Source organism: Podarcis filfolensis (assembly GCF_964270895.1).
Source record: "Podarcis filfolensis genome assembly, chromosome: 4".
Taxonomy (NCBI): domain Eukaryota; kingdom Metazoa; phylum Chordata; class Lepidosauria; order Squamata; family Lacertidae; genus Podarcis; species Podarcis filfolensis.
The window spans coordinates 83252586-83267976 of NC_139607.1; the positions used below are offsets into that span (position 1 = coordinate 83252586).

Sequence of the window (15391 nt, forward strand, 5' to 3'; positions counted from 1 at the left end):
ATTATACATTGTTAAAGCAATGCTTCCTAAGACAATGCATTTTTCAAAATGTTGTTTTGTGCATGCTTTCCCATACACATATGCATTTTTCTGAAATAATTTTTATTTGATTTTACATATATAAAATTATAACTGTACAACCATACACATCAACAGTTATATGATTCCTCCGAATCTCTGGACTTCCCACCTTCCCCTTGATGGGTCCTTTTGAGAGCCAGTGTGGTGTAGTGGTTAAGAGCGGTGGACTCGTAATCTGGGGAACCGGGTTCGTGTCTCCGCTCCTCCACATGCAGCTGCTGGGTGACCTTGGGCCAGTCACACTTTTTGAAGTCTCTCAGCCTCACTCACCTCACAGAGTGTTTGTTGGGGAGGAAGGGAAAAGGAGAATGTTAGCCGCTTTGAGACTCCTTAGGGTAGTGATAAAGCAGGATATCAAATCCAAACTCTTCTTCTCTTCTTCTTCTTTTGTTAAACTTTTTCTGCTGCATCTTTTTCAATAGTTCATGTTTTATACAACTCCATTATCTCCATAGTTCTTGCTATGTTACAAGTTTTATTGCAATCCTGCTAGAGTTTTCATCGGCTTACAGTGGTCTCTAAGATATGCACATGCATTTTTGTGCACATTACTTGGTCGGAGAACTGCATCACTAAGCCCAAGGGAGCATGGATTTTAAAGGACGCCTGCTGTCAGGGAATCAGGAGCAGGAGCACTGGGGAGAGAGGAATTGGAGAGCGAAGGGGAAGAATCCGAGGGCAGCGTAGGGGAGTATGACAGTGGCCCGAGAGATTCCATGAGCTTCTCCAGCGAATCAGAAGATTCCCAGAAGGGGGCTCCGATGGTCAGGGCAAGGGGGGTCCCAGGAGGGACGCACCAGAAACAAGGAGCCAGAGGGGAACCCCAAAGCAGCAGTGGAGGATTGGGACCAGTTTCCCCACCAGAGCGTAGTGGGGGGGAAGAGTCACATGTGTCAGGGCCAGCGTCTCCTCCAGAGGGGAGGGAGAGTGAGTCAGGGCTGACCACGCCTCCATCGGAGAGTGGGGGAATGGAGGGGAGGTCAGTTGCAGCTAGCCCACCCGAAGGGGGAAGCAGTGACAGCAGCAGTGAAACGGTTAGGAGGAAAACTGCTGGCTGGGCGCGCGCGCCAAGTTCAAATGTACAGGCATGCGGGACAGCAGGAGACCTGGATGGGGAACCAGCTCCTAAAGCCCGCCGGAGGGAGGGAGAAGGCTCAGGGGAATCAGCGTCAGAAGAGGCTAGGAAGGGCGAGACCCCGGCGGGCAGGCGGACCCAGAGGAGGAAGGAGCAGTGGAAAAGGTGGAGCAAGGCGAGGGTCTTAAATTGGTGTACAGGGGGAGGAGATTCAGAAGGGTCATCAGCGGTCTAAAGCTTGAGACGTGGGGCTGCGCGCTGCGGCTCTGGAAGTGAAACTGAACTTCAATAAAGACTTTTGTATTTAACAACAAAGCAGCGTTGGTCCTTTGTGAGCTGGGACCTTGGGCAGCTCTGACACCTGCGTATCACCTTTCACATTGTTTTGGAAAGTGCAAATTATGTAGGTTTGCCTTTAGTTGAGAATTGAATATCTCCTCCAACTCTATATGGAACGCCTAGCATCAGGGCTTAGCTAGAGCGGAGGGCAACATAGGAACATAAGACGAGTCCAGCTGGGTCAGACCAGTGGCCCACGTGGTCCAGCATCCTGTTTTTACAGTGGCCACTGCAGGACTCGAGCGCAAGAGCACTCTCCCCACCACTGCCACTGTGGTTTCCGGCAACAGGTAATTCAGAAGAATTTCTGCATCCAAATGTGGAGCCACAGCTATTATGGCAAGTGGCTGTTGATAGTCTTGTCGCCCATCTTCTTTGAAAACCATCCTAGTTGATGTCCATCATTGCCGTGTGTGTGTTTTCCATAGTTTCACTATGTGCAGCATGTAGAAGTTCTTTCTTCAACCTGTCCTGAATCTTCCAACATTCAGCTTCATTTCAACATTTTGGTGTTTGACCCACACCTGAATTTAAGATTGAATTACTGGCCCAAAAATGGAAGCAAGAAGAGTTACCGACAATTTAAGAATGGAGGATGAAGTTAATGGACTATTCAGAATTAGATAAACTAACAGGAAGGATTCGAAACCAGCGAGACCAGAAATTCACGGAAGACTGGAATAAATTTACGGACTATTTGAAAAGTAATTGTGAAGAACAAATGACGTTTGTAGGGTTGCAAGAAGTTTTGTGAGGAGTATTATTAGAAGTATTGTAAAAATGGACAAGGGGAGGATGATTTGTTAAGAGATGTAAAGGCAATATAAAGTTAAGTAATGCATAAGATGTGGTTAAAATGGTGGATCATCAGAGGTGCTGATGGAAGTCTGAAAAGATTGTATAAGTGGTAAGTTTTGTGGTACATTTTATAATTTATATGTTAAAATTAATAAAAAATATTATAAAAAAGCAAAGCTTTGCAACCCCAACCATAAAAAAAAGAATTTAAGATTGAAAAAATAAGAAATGGAGAGAAGCCGAAGGTGTTAGGTGTTCCCACCCCTAGCTCCATCCTAACAACTTTATTCAAAAATAAGATCCCCTGAGCTCAAATGCGGCTTACTTTTCCTGGTTCAACATACCCTGGACTGCAGCAGAATGCCTGAGTAACTGAGCGTGTTGCTCACCCTTCTTCTTCCTCCTCCTCTTCCTCCTCTTTCAATTACATGTTAATCAAACTTGCTCCCTGTTCGTCAAGCAAGCAGAGGACAGCCCATTACACATTCAGCATGTGTGCAGATGCTCAAGTTGACTGATGATTAATTTGTCGGGAGCATAAACGGAATGGTGACACACACAAGGCTTCCAGCAAATTGAATGATGTCAGGAGAGGTTGCCTCTCTTCTTTGCTTCAAAGGCAAAGGGGTGGCTGCAGCGAGAGGCTGTCACTCAAAGGGGGGGGAGCCCCAAAGATGATCTCTGCACATTTCACTCTCCATCTCTAACTCCCAACTGTTTCATCATCCTTTCTTTCATCTGCACTGGCTTTCCTTTTATTTTGAAGCACAATCTCAAAGTGCTGCTTGTTTCCTGTGCTCCATGCTCTGACAACCTCCGGATAGAATTATTGCAATGTGCTGTACATGGGTCTTCATCTGAAGCAGCCCCCCAAAAAAATTTCCTCGCCTTAGAGGTGCACCTAACATCCTCATTGTACAGCTTTTCATTGTAGGCTGAAAATGCATCTTTTTACCCTGGTCTTTGACAGCTGAGATATGTGTTTAGGATCTGCTTTTATTTTTGTTTTTGTTTAAATATTCATTTTATGAACCCACACTGAGACCTTATGGTGAAGGGAATAAATCCTGTAAATAACCAAACAACCAAAGAAAAGGAGTTGCAAAGAGAGAAGTTGTCAATGTACCCAAACCCTATGAAAAAGATTTGTCTAATTTTGGATTGTAGTTTTGGCATTATACAAAAAACAGCTAGCTTTCTGAGAGATCTCCAAGGTATCAGTGCTCAGCAGACGTTGCTACTCTTTGCTCATTGCTTCTTCTGTGATGTGCGTGTGGCAAATTGGCCATGCATATTACATTGCCCTGAGCATAAATCTGCACTGTCATTTCACTGACACAGTGCATTGTGGGCTTGTTGGCAAATCTCTCCCATGGCAAGCTGATGCCACACAACCGATACAATATGCAATGAATTCCCAATCCAAGTGAGAAAAATAACGAGCTGCCTGTCTTCAGTTATAAAGTCAGGCACATTGCCCAAGCCACAAGAGAATTTGATCAGAGAACGGGGTGGAGCCTGTTAAATATAATTGTTTAATGCACATTGAAATGGAAAATAACTCTGTAATATGTCTGTGTGTGTATTGTTAAGCATGGCATGGAAATTCCCATTGAAGCTAAAGGAGTGCTGGAGAGCCTAATGTTACTATTTCTGTGCCTCATTGACGAGGTGAATTGTGTTACAAGTCTGCGCATATGTGGACCTCCGTCTTGGTTGGAGTGAGTCTTTGTTCTCAAGCTACTGGAAAGAATGGACGTGCTAATTCTCTCTGTAGGAAAACAGCCTCAGGCTGTTGGAAGAGAGACAGAACTTTGGTTTTTAGATCTGGATGGAAGATATTCATAATCTATGATAGTTTACCTATGTGAGATCAGCATAGGATCTTATGCACGTATCCGAATGTTGCTTTATTGTTTAAAGTTGTTGTGGAGTAGCATTCTGTAGTAAAGTTTTTGATCCATATTTTTGGAGCAAAGAAATTTTTATTTCAAAGAAGAGTCAGTTTTTAGGCATCAAAATTGCTTCTATATGCAGAATATTAACAATCTCCATAGAGCCTAAGGCAAGAATGGTGCAGCAACAGAGGTACAGCCCATGACCCTGTTGTGAAGAGTCCCTGGAGACAGCTGAATGGGGCAAGGAAGGAAGGAGCAACAGTCTGCATGGAGAAGTTGGGGGAACTTTGCATCTCGTGAGCTGATCTTCACATTTTGCAGACTGAGGTGGGAGAACCCTGGACTCAGTGCTATTTTTCTAGAAAAAGAGGTGCTGGAACTCCCCATGAACACCTCTTATAATGGCAATGGCACCCACCTGACAGGTGCTGGAACTGAGTTCCAGTGAGTTCTGGCTGAAAAAAGACCTGCCTGCGCTGTACAGATTGCAGTGTGGCCGAGTCAGAGTCTTAGTTTTAATGGGTCTTTCCCATAAACATTCCATGCATGCAGTAAACTAGTGCATCTGGCAGAGGCCTATTTTGAACCATTCTTCCTAAACTGCTAGCTTACTACCTGAAGTGAAGTGGGGTTTTTTACACGGCAATGCACTAAAATAATGCCCTCCCCAAACAGCAGTCTGAAGTTCAGAATTCCCCTGCCTCAGTCTGGTATCTGTTTTGTTCCCATTGTTGTGGACAAAGTAATGCAATGAATTTTTTGGGTCCCTCACATATGAACATTCCCCGCATTCAGTCTTTGGCCAGGCAACACATTATGGGTAGACACACAGGCAAGTGCTTATCCATGGCTCTCCCTCAAATGATGCTCAGTGTGCATGCATGCGGTATAGGTGACCAGACGTCACCATATTTGCACTTCTACAACCTAAGCAGCTGCTTTTTCCTTCATCGGTTGTGGAAGTACTAATATGATGATGTCTTGTCACACATACAGTAATACCTCTGCGAATGTCCACCTTGTCTAACGTCCATTCCAGCGAACATCTGTGGCAAACCCGGAAGAACTGGAACGGGTTACTTTCGGGTTTGCCGCTCACGCATTCACAAATGCAGCACTTTGCCCTGTGTCCTTTTCGGCTAGCGGCCGGGGCTCCGGAACGGATCCTGGCCGCAAAACAAGGTACAACTGTACTGCATGCACACACACTGAGCATCATTTTGCTTGTGGAATGGAATAAAGTTGCACGACATCTGTTGTATGTTGCCCCTGTCTCCTTTGGGCATGGTACGGCATCCAATTTTACCTGCAATATATGACCAACAAAGAATGACGTGAATCCGTGTTAGCTATTTCTCTAAGCACCAACAACACTTGGAACAATATTTTCTCCCCCATTCTCTCTCTCGCTCTTTGGGTTTTATTATTTCCATTCATCTTGTAGAGTGTGGGATGAAAATGTGCCCTTGAGACGCTAAGCATGCACAGAAGTTTAACTACCACCTGCCAGCAGAGATGCAGAGCTTCCTGCTTAAGATTTTCATACAGCCCATTCTTAGCAAAGGGCTTAACAGCTGTTCCAGTACCTACTGAGGGCATCCTGTCGATCGTCACACTTTTATTGCTGCACTGCTAAAATTTGAAGGCAGGCAAAGTAAGAGCGGGTATTAAAAATTGTGGTGAGCAGCATGTGAAATATTAGCTGTCGCCCTCTTTAAAATTACTTTGCCCAAGGAGTGAATAAGGTTCCTCATAAAGGCAGCAAACCTTTGGAAAGATCTGTTTGGAAACAAGTCTTACGCATGTGGAATTGGTGAAGCGTACATCTAAATAACCTCACTGAGAGAGGGCATGGTGGAGCACAGCTCCTCTCCTTGATTCTGGCATGTCTGAAGAGAGGGAAGGCGTGCCAAAAATACTCATTGCAGCTACAGTAGACAGCCACCGAATAGGAGAGGCAACAGCTTTGCTGGGGGGAATTTTTCCCTGCCAAATAAAGTGGGACAGGACACACCCCTCAGGAGCCAACTTCTTGTTGTTCTAGTCCAAGATACTCTAGGACAGGGGTCAGCAAACTTTTTCAGCAGGGGGCCGGTCCACTGTCCCTCAGACCTTGTGGGGGGCCGGACTATATTTTGAAAATAAAAATGAGCGAATTCCTATGCCCCACAAATAACCCAGAGATGCATTTTAAATAAAAGGACACATTCTACTCATGTAAAAACACGCTGATTCTCGGACCGTCTGTGGGCTGGATTTAGAAGGCAATTGGGCCGGATCTGGTCCCCGGGCCTTAGTTTGCCTACCCATGCTCTAGGATTTAGTGTGCTGCTATTCTCCCACTTCTGAAGCAGCAAAACCATGCCACTGAGTCAAGGAGATAAGACGCTCATGCAGGAGACAGACCTGGAGGGCCTCTCAAGACTGCAGTGCTGTCATGGAGGGGGTCATGACCTACTCAGAGATGTCTTCCACTTCCAGAGAAGTATTCCTTTCCCTTCCAGCCCTTGCTGTGTGCACCTTGCTTGACCCCAGTGAAGGCTTTTCTTTCTCAGCCGGAACTCTATGTTTCCTTCTGAACCTGGAGAGCGATGGAGACATGTAAAAGAATTCCGCTTTGTCTTCTCAGAACAACACAACTGTACATTCAAAGATCTGTTCCATTTTGTACTTCACCCGAAAGGGTTTAAGTATAGAGGAAAAATGTGGTAGACCAGAAATAAATAAGGGCACTTCTTAACAAGTTCTGCAATAAAAACCCTGGGGCGTACTGCCTGGCTTTTGCAGACTTTAAAAGTCTCAGGAAATGTACTATGGCTGAGAAATTAATTAATCTTACATACTTGGAAAAGGAAGTTGAAGAGTGTTGGCAAAACAGCGAGCTTTTGTTGTTGCTTTGTGTTACCTGGTAACAATAAATGAATTTAACGTAGAAACGGATCAGCTTGAGTACCTAGCTTCAGCCATCAGATCAACAACAGCTGCAGGGAGATGACAAAATATACAAGAGCTATGCTTTATACAACTTTCTGGGTGTATCATTAATGATTGGGTGTCTGTTTTTGAAGAAGTTCTGGTTAGTAAAGCTTTGAATAATATTTATGGGTCTGGACAATTTTTATTCTAAAAGGATTCAATTTTTGTGTATCCAATGGCTTCAAGCCGCACAATATGAATATCTACAATACCATGGATATCTGGTTGGCCTCTGTGAGACTAGGATGCTGGGCAAGGTGAGCCTTTAGTCCTATCCAGCAGGTTCTTCTTATGTTCAGTTTATACAGATGCTAGTAATCGCTCATTCAGTATTACCAGAGTCCTTGTAGATTGTTTGCCTTCCTTCTGACAGCATCTGCTGTCAATATTTCTGAAAGGCACATCAAGGATTCTCCCCCCTTTTCATTCCCTCCCTTCTCCTGTACCTGAAGTCCAACTCAGATGTGAACTGTGCACCTCCTTGTATAATAATTGTGGGCATGCAGTTTCTAACAGATGGAAACTCAAGCTGGTTCTTTGCCCCAGGTGTCAAATCTTCTTCATCTCTTCCAGCAACTTCAATAAGCAATTGGATTTGCCAGATGTTGTTAAGCCTAAGTTCTGTTAGTAGCCTCTGGCCTGTAGATTTCCATGCTACTGGGAGTGGGGATGGGGAGGCGTGGAGGAAACAGCATAAACCTGGTCTAACTGGGTCACCCTCTTAGATCAGAAAAGCCTTCTGCAGACAGCCTTTTGCTGTTTTACCCTTGGCTTCCCTCCAGTTGATAACATAGCTGCAAATTGCAAAGCAGAGGGTGTCAGAAGTTAACAGCTCTCCTATCACAACTGAAATGTGGCCAGACCAGGATTACAGCAGGCACAACTAAGCCAGGTTTTTCCAGTAAATAAAAATATATGCTACCGGCAAGCACTCCTGCAATAATTCACAGAGACTTTCCCACTGCAAGATCTGGAGCACACAGACAATGTTCACCAGTTCATTATTTCTTACTAGAGGAAGATCGTTCGGATGGGCACAGTCTGTGTGGAGGGAGGGCTAGCATATTATAGGGATGAACTAGCCCTTTTCAGAGGAATCACTCATAGGATCATGAACAAATGGACAGGGGAGTGGGGCTGTGCTGGCTAGCCACACCCTAGAGTCCAGCATTACCTCATGCCCCTTACGTTCAGATGAATGTGTGAAAGGAAATACAGCTGGACTTGTACTTCATGGGGAACTTTCCATCAGTCCAAATATCTCTACAGGCCTTTGGACTGGTTATATGTATGTAAGTAAGTATGCAGGTAGGGTCTTCTGAGAGGTCTACAGAACATCATCATCATCATTATATGCTGCTCATCTGATCTGACTGCGTTGCCCCAGCCACTCCGGGCTGCTCCCAACAAAATATAAAAAAACACATTGAAGCATCATCATCATCATCATCATCATTTATTATTTATACCCCACCCATCTGGCTGGGTTTCCCCAGCCACTCTGGGCGGCTTCCAACAGAACACTAAAATACAATAAGCTATTAAACATTAAAAGCTTCCCTAAACAGGGCTGCCTTCAGATGTCTTCTAAAAGTTTGGTAGTTATTTTTCTCTTTGACATCTGGTGGGAGGGCGTTCCACAGGGCGGGTGCCACTACCGAGAAGGCCCTATGCCTGGTTCACTGTAACTTGGCTTCTCGTAGTGAGGGAACTGCCAGAAGGCCCTTGGCGCTGGACCTCAGTGTCTGGACAGAATGATGGGCATCAAGCATTCAAGACTTCTTTCTACAGGGCTGCCTTCAGATGTCTTCTAAAGGTTGTATAGTTACTTATCTCCTTGGCATCTGATGGGAGGGCGTTCTGCAGGGAGGGCACCACTACTGAGAAGGCCCTCTGCCTGGTTCCCTGTAACCTTGCTTCTCACAGTGAGGGAACCGCCAGAAGGCCCTCAGAGCTGGACTTGAGTGTAGGAAGCACCTTTATACTGAGTCACAACATTGCTCCAGAGTGCTGTCCATGCTGACCAGCAGAAGCTGGTTTCAGGAAGGGATGCCAGAGATTGAACCTGTGACCTTCTGCATGCAAAGGAGATGCTCTATTGTGGCTCTGCATCAGAGTCTGCTGAGGCAGGGCCCCATTTAATGTACCAGCCTCAACTTTGTCTTATGGTTTGTTGATCGCATTGCATTGCATTTGCATTATTGCTTTATATAAATGCATGATTGTTCCATATTTACAGTTCATGTTAAGAGAAGGTCCACATGGTAGGGTGTGCGTTTTGTTAGAGATTCTAAACATGGTTTCAGTTCCTTGAACTCCACCATGGAAGAAAGGCAGGGTATAAGTGTGCGAAGAAAATTTTTTAAAAATGACATTACTCAGTGTTTTCTTCTCTGACATATATAGTTCCTCACAATGCAAAGGGAACTGTTCGAGCACTATAGATCTAAGGAGGGTTGGCTGAAGGTGGCATAAAGTACATTGATAACAGGATTGAGAAGTCCTTGTTCCATAGATTGCTAATATAGGCTGCTTTACACAATTCCAGGCCCTCCAACAAGAGAATTAATTGTTGAAGAAAATGTAACTCCGCATTAATAAAAGAAAAGAAAATGAAAAGTGTATGTCATCAGTCAACTTGTCATTTGTGTTCTTTTAGGGGAAATGACTGGTTCTCAGAGAACAGGGGGGAGGGTTCTTGAGTCATACTGTGTTTCTCAAAAAATATCATAGTTAATTACCAAAAGCAGCTATGCCAATAAGACAGCAGAGAAATGGCAAAGGCCTCCATTAATTACCCGCTTTCCCTCCCTTACAAATTCTGTATTTCTATAAAGTGGGTCTCTGACAGTGTAATAGATATGACAAAAAGAACAGTTTGCGTCGTGAACTGTGGCTGTGCTGGTTCCAGAAAATACAAGCAAGCAAAGTAATTGTTTTTTATTGGACAGACATCCACGGCTGGAATAATATAGCAGCTTTCCTTTGACTCTCACAAGGCCATTCTTTCTGGTAGAAGTGGAAAATAGAAGAAATATAGCAGTGGATTCAGTTAGGAGGGGGGAAGCTCTGAATTTATGTACTGATCAAATTCTGTTGACCTTGGGAACAGATGGGCTGTCTGAGGTAGATCACCTCTTAGAGACAAACATTTTACATCTCTAAGGAGAGAGAAACACTGGAGTGTTCTCCAGTTTTCATATGCAGCAGGCACATAGGAATAGAGGAAGCTGGCTTATAAGACCATTGGTTCATCTAGCTACACTGACTCGTAGCAGCTCTGCATGGTTTCAGATTGGGGTTTCTTCCAGTCCTACTGGAGATTGAATTGGGTGTTGGAATAAACAACAACCTTTAATCAATAACACAGTAGTGAGATGAAAAAGTCAATAGAGAGTTGATGTATAAGGAACAAGACATTAAGTGAACTGCCTGAGATGTGAGTTTATTTTCCCTTTCACCTTTCCTGCTGCCGTAACCAGAAATGTATTAGGGTGTTAAGTAAAGATTCAGTTTAAATTTTATAGTCATGGCTGCCTTCTTTGAGGTGAGATGAAGAACCTGTTATGCAACACCTTGGCCTTCTGCTTTGCCATTATGCTGTGGTCCTCCCCAGAATGGCTAGGTATAAACTAGCCATTTTTGTGGATATAAATCTTTCCCATCCAGGGCCTTTTTGTCCTGAGGGAACTCACTGGAACTCAGTTCCGGCACTTCTCAGGTGGGTTCTGGAACCTCTCAGGTGAGTTGCGGCATCACTCAGGTGGGCACCATTGCCATTCTACGAGAAAGATGGATGTGTTCCTGGTGAGTTCCCATACTCTTTTCCTAGAATAATAGCACTGCCCATATCACACATAACATATCAAGCATCTTTACTTAGAAGTAAATATATATTTCATTCTTTACCATTCAGCTACCTTCCTTGGCTGCTACTAATCCAACTCTATTTCCTTCCTTTTCTAATCTAACATGCCCGGGTCCTTCAGCCGTTGCTCAAATTTAGCCAATTCATCATATCTGTGATCTTATCAGAGTCCTTTCCAGTGCTTTGCCAGCGTCTGTTTGAACTCTGGTGCCCAGAATTAAGCATGGATGCCATCTTACCAGCATCAAGCAGAAATATAAGGGCACACCATCAGGTTGGATTACTCATGGGTGATAAATTAGAAAATTAAACTGTCACAAGAATAAAATGTATTGGGTAACACTCCCAGCCTCGCTGGCTAGAAATTATGTTTCTATTTTTGGCAGTTGCCCTTTAGATTCTGATCTTTATATTTATTATAGCAGGCTGCAGTAGAAAAGAATAGTAGTACGGTGGTGATTGTATAATTTAATAAGCTTCGCTGTGGTTCCTGAAAGTGGTAAATTGGTGCTGGGAGCCTGAGTAAGGTAAACAGACAAGGCACCGTGAGCTATTCACTTTTAAAATTTACTTTTTGCAATGCTTTTATGGGTGTTGGTTTTTCTCAAAACACGAGTCTTCTTTACTTAAAGGTCCCGGTTATCACAAGCTATTTGTTCTGGGTATTTATGCATGTCAGTGTTAAAAGGGGCAGTTCTACTGATTGGCGTAAAGGTCTACGCAATTGGCTTCTGAGTCAACATGAAAACACGCTGTTTGACCTTCTCCTGGGCAGTGAGGCCACTCCATTCTTATATTCCTTGAACATTATTAATAGAGAATGGGAAAAGGCATTTCACAGAGTTCTTTCACATTACACCACATTAGCCCAGCTCCCCTTCTTCTTGACAGAAGAAAGAATAGCTTTCTTCTAACTTATACATATTTTCTTCATTAATATGGAAAGCCGGGCTCTGTCAAGAGACAGAATGAGCAATAGATTGAGAGGTACTATTTAAAGGTAAGAAAATGGACAATTATTTAGCCAATTTCCAGGCCCAGTTTACAGTTCTGCTTTTAAGCACCAAAGTCTGGGAGCAGGTTACCTGAACAACTGCAAAGCCTCCAAGTGACCCTATTTTCCAGGGACAGTCCTGGATTTGTAGAAGCCGTCCCAGTTTCTGATCTGATCCTGGAATGTCCCGCTTTCCCTTAAAGGTAAAGGTACCCCTGCCCGTACGGGCCAGTCGTGTCCGACTCTAGGGTTGTGCGCCCATCTCACTTAAGAGGCCGGGGGCCAGCGCTGTCCGGAGACACTTCCGGGTCACGTGGCCAGCATGACAAAGCTGCTCTGGCGAGCCGGCACCAGCGCAGCACACGGAAACGCCGTTTACCTTCCCACTAGAAAGCGGTACCTATTTATCTACTTGCACTTTTAGGGGTGCTTTCGAACTGCTAGGTGGGCAGGAGCTGGGACCGCAGACGGGAGCTCACCCCGCCGCGGGGATTCGAACCGCTGACCATGCGATCGGCAAGCCCTAGGCGCTGAGGATTTACCCGCTTTCCCTTAGGACATCCCTATTTTCATCGGAGAAATGTTGGAGGGTATGGAGTTATGCAAACCCCCAAGCCAAGGAGATAAGTAACTATACAACCTTTAGAAGACAACTGAAGGCAGCCCTGTACAGGGTTTTGCTTCTGCTGCTTCTACATAGCATTTGTTTCTATGGTTATTTTACATTTAGTTTTTAAGAAAAGTATTTAATATATGCTGCCCAGATGATGCTATGTTATGGGGTGGCACATGAATGGTGATGCAATTAAAATAAAACTTGCAACTCTACAATTCCATGATGCTAAATGTGTAGTGCATATGGGGACTTATTCATGTGTAATGTTCAGCAATCTTCACTTTTGCATTTAGTGTTAAATGTTTTATTGGGATGGGGATGTTTTATGATTCAGTTTATTGCAGGTTGTTTTTTTTGTTTTTGTTCTGTAAACTGCTTTGGTATTCTCCAAATGAAAATCAGTATACAACTGATTTCAATCTATCAGTCAGTCAAAAAGGAACAAGTAGGAATGTTACCAGTGTGCGTGTGAAGAGCACATTTTAAATCTTTATGTGGATTATATTATTAGTGTGAAACGTAACCCAAGGGAAGCCCTGCAAGCTTTAGAAGCTGAGTTTTCCAAATTTGAAATGATAGGCCTTGAACCAACTTGGATAAATCTTTAATTATATACTATAACATAGCCCCAAGTGAACAATTGAAATTAGAAGAATTAGTTACTATTCCATATTGCTGCAAGGATTTTTTGATATTTAAGTGTTCAGATTCCACAAAATTTAAATAAATTCTATTCATTAAACTACACCCCATTGGTGAAGAAAATCAGAAGGAACCTGTACAGGCTTCAACTATCCATGTGTTAGGATGAATTGCAACAAAATACAATGGTGATTCCCAAATTCTTACATTCGTTTCAAGTGCTTCCCATCTCACTTCATCCTAGTATCTTAAAAAAATGGCACAAAAAATAACAGGTAGCAAATGACAGGTGAAACAGTGACCCAAGCCAGAGCTAGAATTGACCTTCGTTGCGCAGTTTAAAGCCCCACCCTAAAAAGAAAGCCTTTGTCACCCTTCCTGTTCATGAGAACCAATGGCCAAGAGGAAGAGATGAATCAGGCTGTTGAAGAGTCACATGTGTGTCCTCCTCCTGCTGCGTCAAGCTCCCTCCCCCTCATTTCCCAGAACTAGAAGAGGTGTGAAAAGGGTACAGGAGAAGTTGGCTTCACACAGACACCGTCTCCAATTGCTTGGGGAAAACCCTAGACAAGATGGGACTTTCAGTCTTGGCAACTGATTCATGGGGCCAGACCTATCAGGGATGAGCTGCCGTGCTCATTAGGCCTGACACTTAGTGCTTTCCCCCCAGGAGGTACTCAATGGAATGCAGTACCGGCACCTCTTTTTTGTTGTTGTTAAAAAGTGTGGCACTTACTGTAACAACTTCATGGTGAGTACCAGCACCTATTTTTCTAGGGAGGAAAGCACTGCTGACACTCCACCAAGTCTCTGCAGATCGTGTTCTTGCTAATGAAGAGTTAAGTCCAACTTGCACAGTGTGATTTACTGCTGGCTCACTCCTGACAGCAGAGATGGATTAGAATCACTTCTGTCCCCTCCTCAACTACCTCCAAAGACAAGGAGGGTCTTAAAGCAACAGCAGCAGCTGGAGATGCCGTGCAGGAGAAGCCACTGCTTGCTTACACACTCCACGTGAGAAGACAGGGTTTCAATGGGCTGGAGGAGGTTTGTTGCTCTGTTGCTCCAGCTGTTGGGATGGAGTAGAGATCTGAAGGAGATGCCCAGCTAGCTATTTAGCAGGAGCTCTGTGTGTGATTCTTGCACCTTTGGAGCTGATGTAATTGAGACCTTTGCCGATAAAGAACTAAACTTCCAATCATGTGTCCTCCTTGCGGGGTCTGGGTGACAAGGTGACATGGCTCTCCAGGTACTTTGGATCAAAACTACCATCAGCCCCAGCCAGCATGGTCAACGGTCAAGGAGCTGTAGTCCAGCAATGTATGCAAGGCCACAGGCTCGCCATCCCTCCTTCCCTGTTTAGGGCAGGGCTAGCCAATGTGGTATCCTCCAGATATTGTTTTTCCCCCCAATTTTTTTTATTAGTTTTCCAAAAAAAATTAAACAGACAGACAGACAGGCAGACAGACAGACATCCTGTTTAAATCTTGGTAGCATTATTAAGTGACTTCCTCAAATCCCCTTGGTTGAATTTCATTATATATCATTTTAACAGTTTTCCAAAATCTATTTTCTCAAAAGATTAACTTGATCACTTAACATCTTTCATTCATTCTATTTTAGCTTTAGACATCTTAAATCCTATCCTTACATATTTAGATCTTAAGCCTATCTAATTTTTGCAAGCTTTCCCAATTAAATTATCCTAACATATTTAGCTAAATAGTCTTTACATTTCTTCCATTCTTCCTGGTACTCCTCCTCCTTCTGGTCGCAGACTCTTCCAGTCAGGTCAGCCAGCTCCGAAAAAGCCATCATCTTCATCTGCCAATCTTCCACTGTTGGTACTTGTTGTGTTTTCCAATTCTTCGCTAACAGAATTCTTGCTGCGGTTAACATCTTACCTCCAGATATTGTTGGAACACAACATCCTTGAACAAAGCTGGAAGCTCCAAGATCTAGGCCAGCACCTCCTGACTCCACCTAACCTACTTTCTTATCCATCATCATGGTGAACATTTAGAGAGGAGCTAGCTGTAGCTCAGTGGTAGAGCATATGCTCCATTTGCTGGATCTCCAGTTTAAAAGGCTCAGGTGGCAGGAG

General features: G+C 43.9%; 1 long non-coding RNA gene across 1 annotated transcript; it reads right to left on the reverse strand.

The window, feature by feature from the left end:
- Window positions 1-471: 471 nt before the first annotated feature.
- Window positions 472-2734, reverse strand: LOC310760611. The gene is made up of 3 exons (XR_014547060.1): window positions 2619-2734; window positions 1518-2019; window positions 472-687 (listed from the first exon to the last, which is right to left on the reverse strand). It is a non-coding gene; the product is annotated as an uncharacterized lncRNA (long non-coding RNA).
- Between the last annotated feature and the right edge of the window lie 12657 nt (window positions 2735-15391).